The sequence below is a fragment of the Vidua macroura genome, chromosome 4, assembly GCF_024509145.1.
Source record: "Vidua macroura isolate BioBank_ID:100142 chromosome 4, ASM2450914v1, whole genome shotgun sequence".
In the NCBI taxonomy this organism is placed as follows: Eukaryota; Metazoa; Chordata; class Aves; order Passeriformes; family Viduidae; genus Vidua; species Vidua macroura.
The window spans coordinates 19212124-19217990 of record NC_071574.1 but is presented as its reverse complement, the minus strand read 5'-3'; the positions used below and the strand labels follow the sequence as shown (position 1 = coordinate 19217990).

The window sequence follows — 5867 nt, the reverse complement described above, 5'->3', positions numbered from 1 at the left end:
ATTGAAAGATAGCTCAAGATCTGACTCCATTTTGGCAGTGACTTTGGCAACATAATTTACCACTGTCAAAAAAAAATTCAAAGATTTCTTTTGTTTGTACCAAGTCTGCTATTCTATAATCTCATTTGATGTTCTGGACTTCTGAGTTGTAAGACCAACCAACTTCCCCCTCACCACCAAACTACTTCTATAATTTTCCCACGTGTCTTCCCCTCAGACACCTTTTTTCTTCCCCACACCAAGCAGCCTTGGACCATTTAATCACCTCTTAGAGGAAACTGTTCCATACTACTGATAATCCTTCTTGCCTTGCTTTAGAGGTTGCCCAGATCTGCTAGATCATTTTTGAGCTAGACAAACAAATTTCATGCAGCACTCAAGATGTAAAAACACCATGTATTTAAACAGCAGCCTGGGGGGATTTTGTATTCACTTTTCCTAATAATTTTTAGCATAACTACTAACGAGGACCAAGCAGATGTTGAAGCTCTAAAACCTCTTTTTTCACTGGCAGCAGTGACTTTAGAGCCCACAACTACATGTGTAAATCTTTGAAGGTTTTTTACCCCATGCTGTTGTTTGCAATGTGTTTTTCACATCCTGCAGATAAAAAAGGCTTTGAGTCACCTCAATTGGCAAATTGTCATCTGCAGCATATCAGTCCCTCCCTAATACAGACCGGAAGCCATTCACAGACAGCTGCACCCACCCAGTGCTCCAGACAACTTATCAACCCAGATTTGGGATGTTTTCCTGTTGCAGTACCCTCTCAGATTTCCATTCAAGAAAGTGTGCACACAAGCATCTGTTTAATACCACTCTAATTAGCTAAATATTTAAGCACAAAGCAACCATTACACACCTAAAAAATTCTTTTCTATTCAGCAGGATTTCTGCATTTACTTGAATTTAAGTATAAACTTTGGTATTTTGCTGAGTGGAGATGCCTTCTTGAACACAGCTTTTATCAAATGAATTAAGCAAATAAACCAAAGAGATTTCCTAAATCCCAGGTTTTCACCTACTGAAAATGGGTTGAGTGTGTGCATAGCTTAAGAAATAAACAGATGAGGGAGTTGTCCATCAGAATTTTTTTCTGCCAGCAAACAAACACTGCTTTATTTTTCCTATGTGTGAATTGAATTGTGTTATTTGTGCTTCACCTGAGTCAAACTTCACTGATCAAGAGATGCAGACCAAGGGGAGGTCTGGAAGAGAAAGGGAGAGGCAGCAGCCCACCAGGCACACACATTACCAAATTTGAATTGAGATAAAACATTGGCATTGCTCCTGAGAACTCCTCTCTGACCTTGGCTTACTGCCACAGTAGTCCCTTGAGGTGCATGCACATCCCATGAATTGCACTTACGGTTTTTAAAAAATGTAATTATTGAGCTTTAGATTTCCTCTGATAAGTCAGTAATAAAGCCTGAATGCTGCCCTGCAGTTCTGCCTGCCCTTTGGCTGAGAGAATCAAGAGCTATTTAATCTACCAGCTTGTGTTTTAACAGGGAAGTGTTTCCTTCTGGTCTTATTGTACTGCCCAGGACATGGAAAACTGCACTATGCTTTGGGACCTACTGTAGTTTGGAGCAGGGACAGAAGTCTTCCTGCAGGATTTCTGAGTGCTGGCACCATGGTACAACTGCAGCAGGCACAGAAAACACAAAAATCTTACCAAAGAAGAAGGTGTTGTTGTCACTGGCAGCTGGAAGCCTGCATTGGGTTACATATGTGTATATTTGAACATGCATCAACATTTTACCAGTTGTGCACAGTACTGTTATTTCCAAAATCCTCTCCAAACTCCTTTTTTACTGTGCATTTTTATAGCCTCTAGTGCAACAGGGTTTGAGCCCCTGACCTCAGCTCTGAGGTAAAAACTGTGATTCAAAGACTTAATGGGCAGCCAACAGGTCCCTGCCAAACTAGTAATGCTTTTCTGCAGACTGCCAGGGAGAGCAGGGGCACAGGTAAGTGGGAGTAAGGGGCTCACTTAGAGTCACATCATGAACTAATGCTCGAGGGAAGAACATTACCTGCTTGCTTTGGGCTGCACAAATTGCATTTCTGCTACATCTGCATGAGCAGGAATTAGAATTTGCCTCATACAATGGACCTGAAATAAGCAGAGTGCTCGGAGTGAAAGGCTTTTACCATTAGGCCCGAGTGGGTAAGTAGTATTTGTACCTAGAAAATAATGGTCATGCCCTCTAAACACCCTTTACTATAATACATTTTGATTAAGCATTCTGATAAATCCCCTGATGAAGAGTAAGCCTGCCCTCATGCCACACTAAACACTGTGGAACAGCTCAGCTAATTTCAGCTGTCAAAAAATTAACTACCTAGACACAGCAGTCACTGGGGTAGGCTGTGCTCAGGAGAGATTCAGGGCTCAGGCAGGCTTCATTTCCCTCAGAGCTACCTGCCTCGCCACAGGAGAGGGTGATTCATCCTATCCTAAAATAGGTATGTAAACCTGGGATTTGCATCACGCTCTGGTAATGCTTTTCTCTCCTTCTCAGCTCCTGATGACTCTCCTGGGAGCCCAGACATTCAGCACTGACCAGCCCTGGGGCCAGTAGGCTGATTTAAGGTAAGTGCCAAACAATAAGCTTTTTCCCACCCCAAGTAGCCAACCACCTAAATTAACGAGTAGATTTTCAGAAGAAAGGTTTGCAGCTGTCAGGTCTCCTCCTCTGTGCAAGACAAGTGCCATCCTTCCTTACAGGCACGGCTCACAAGCAATTGCATTTCAGACAAGATTTTCTGCCAAGCCACAGGGGGATGTTCTCATTTCAACATACAATGGAGTGTGGCTTTGGCATGTTCTGTGCAGAGTGTATTTGACATTTTAATTGATGCCATTTGTTAATTAAGAAGGATAAATGATGACAGGGGGAGAGGAGGAGATCTTATAAAGAATGAATAATAACCTTGTTCAAAAGGTAATGAGACACTGGGATAAAATTATGTAAGCACTTGCAAAAATGTCTAAATTTTTTCAGAAATTAGGTGCTGCCCATCTTTTCCTTATCACAGACATGTCAGGGAGTGAAATTCATCAGCTGCTTACAACATGTGCTCTGTACTGAAGGGTTTTCTAGCAGAAAAAGCTGCGCATCCCTTAGTTAAGCAAGAACTGGTCTCCCGCCACGGCGTGGACTGGAGCTCACCATTCCCTTTGTCTCCGCTTACCATTACCACAGCTACCACCACGGCAGAGGACAAGGTCACATCACTGCCAGGCTCAGTCTGTCCAGCCTGGGCTTGCCCCCAGTTTTGCACAGAAAGATTCTAGGCAGAAGCAACTTCCCCCAGCAGCGGGGAAGAAAACAGTGGAGTTGGTAGCATGATGCTCAACACTGATTCCCTTTTCAGATGCACCAGCAGCTGTGTTTGGGGCTTGTTTTCCCTAAATGCTGTCTGTGTGTTATGCAAAGCCCTTTAACAGAGGAGAACAGAGCAGAGTCTGTTAGCCAGGAGAGCGGCTCTGCAGAAAAGCAGATCCAAAAAAGCCTTGGGTCTAGCTCCTTTCTGTGCAGATGCACATTTAAGCAGAGACAAAAGGAAAGACCAAGCAGAGGATTGAGACAGAGGAAAAGCAATTTTTGTCATCTGATGTAAGGAGTAGAGAAAAAAGCTGCCACATCCAAATTTCCAGTGTCAATTCCTGGAAACAGAAAACTCCCAAGCTTGGTGTTTTGTACTGAGAAGGGCTTTTGACATCTAGCAAGAGACAGATTTCATCTAGACTTTCCTGTCCAGTTTGAAGTGGCATTTCTGTTTCCTGCTTCTCTGCCCACCCTGACAGAAGCACTGATACTAGTGTCAGCACCTGTGTAGAGTATACCATAAGTCCCTATATGTGATAGGAACCAGGAAACCTGTACAGCTATGCTAGCTATTTACTGTGGTCTATAACAAGTATATTGTGTGTGTCTCCTAGGATGGAAGGTGAGGGAGTTTACAGAGTTTCCACGTCCAGGAGCTCAGCAACCAAGCTGCAATTTTGGAGGAGCCATCAGAGCACCCAAAAGATGCTGCGTCTCTATTCTGACTCTCCTGCAGAATCTGGGTTACACCTTGAGCATGTCTCCTGCCTTCCCCAGCTCTCAGTTTGCTTCAGAGGGGTAAGAAGGCAGCAGTGAGCATTACAGCAGCCTTGTCTGGACTCTGACATGAGCACCAGCACTAGGGCAGTGGCAGGGATTTCCACACAAAGGTATACTGCAAATTTGCTAGAAAACTTCATTTTCGACTTCCACTTTAAAAAAAAAAAGAAATCTGTGAAAATTTTGGGGTGGTGATTAATACTAGCTCCAGACTGGTGCAGGCTGATTGTTTGTGGGTTTTTTCCTATTTGTTTTAGGTTGTTTACTCAAAGCAATCATTTGTGTACCTTGTTGTTTTCCACTCCTTGCATCTGTTCATTTGTTTAAGTATGAGCCTCTGTGTTTTCCACTTCTGTTTCCTCTCATTACAGTGGAGCATCTGCTTAGCACTTAAAAAAATAAATCAATAATGATCTTATACCATGGAGCAGAAAGTTTTTGTAAACTATGAGTGAAGAGTGATTATTGTCTACATAATCCCTTTTATTATTACTATTCATTTAGACTTCAGTCTGACAATAATCTGCATGACCTTGACAAATATTTTTTTGGGAAAAAAGGTAGGAATTACATCCTAAGATAACATCTGAGAGAATCAGCCCTCCCTGAAAATCAAAGGAACAAGACTATTGTCTTTCCCTCCCTCTGCCAGTCATTTTAAATCCAGTATTGAGATGGGGATAGCCTGCAAAAGTTTACATTTTTCCCTGCTAGACAGATATCTCAAGAGAAAATGAACCTAGCTAGATGTGACCTAGCTGCAAAACCTCTGCAGAAAGCTCAGATGGGTATGTTTGTGCAGTGTGTCATAAGAAATGCAGCATCACTGTCACCTTCACCAGCCCCCTAAACCTGGCCAAAACTCTCCTTTCGTTCTTTACCAGCAGGTGCTGAGGGCTCTCAGAATCCTGGGCACTCTTCCCTCCCTATAGGAGGGGAGCTGGGGAAAGAATCCCCACACCCCTTTGCCTCCCTGCCTGCACAGGCAAACTCAGCCCTCCCTGGGCATGGGGACACACCATGAGGATGGTCATTTGACCAAGTGACATTTAGAGGAAATTGTCTTGCTGATTAAAGGTAATATGCAGTATCTGTGGAAAAGATATCAAGAGCACAGTGACGTGAGGCTGAGTGTCCTCTTGCTGCCTAGGAGCTACAGGCAAGAGTTATTCATTAATGTAATCAAGTCACACAAAATTCCATGACAATGTTGGGGAGTTTTGCACGAGTGATTAAACCAAACAACAGGTAGATGAGCCTCTGTCAGGTTTTGTAGCAACTGCCTGAATAGCCTCTAGGTTCAATTTTAGATCTAAGAGGTGATCCTGTTACCAGCAATCTGTCACAAGTGACTTTGAGTTCCCTTTCCCCATCTCTCTCTGGTGCCATCCAATAAATCTTTAAAAAAGCAAGCAAAGAACCCCAAAAAACCTTCTACGCAGCAACACCATTTGGACATCACATTAGGAAAGCCCAGTGCCTACGATGAAATATTCAGATAAAAAGCACTTGGGTTGAGTTGAGGGTGGACCAAAATCTTGTGAATCAAAATAAATTCTCTGTGTGTTCCTGCCTGTTTATGCAAAGATTTCTTTCTCCACTCACCAGACACAACAAAAGGAAGAGTTTCTACATAACAAGATAACACTTGTTGCATAAAAGTACTGTTCTTCTAATTAGCAGAGATATTCATGGCAGTGAGTGGAGGAAAGCTTTTTCCCTTGCCCTATTATGCTGTAAAGATGTGCT

General features: G+C 42.9%; 1 long non-coding RNA gene across 1 annotated transcript; it reads left to right on the top strand.

Annotated features, from left to right (window-relative positions):
• Positions 1-2364: 2364 nt before the first annotated feature.
• Positions 2365-4516, top strand: LOC128806744 (uncharacterized). The gene is made up of 3 exons (XR_008436929.1): positions 2365-2448; positions 2529-2599; positions 3953-4516. It is a non-coding gene; the product is annotated as an uncharacterized LOC128806744 (long non-coding RNA).
• Positions 4517-5867: the final 1351 nt, after the last annotated feature.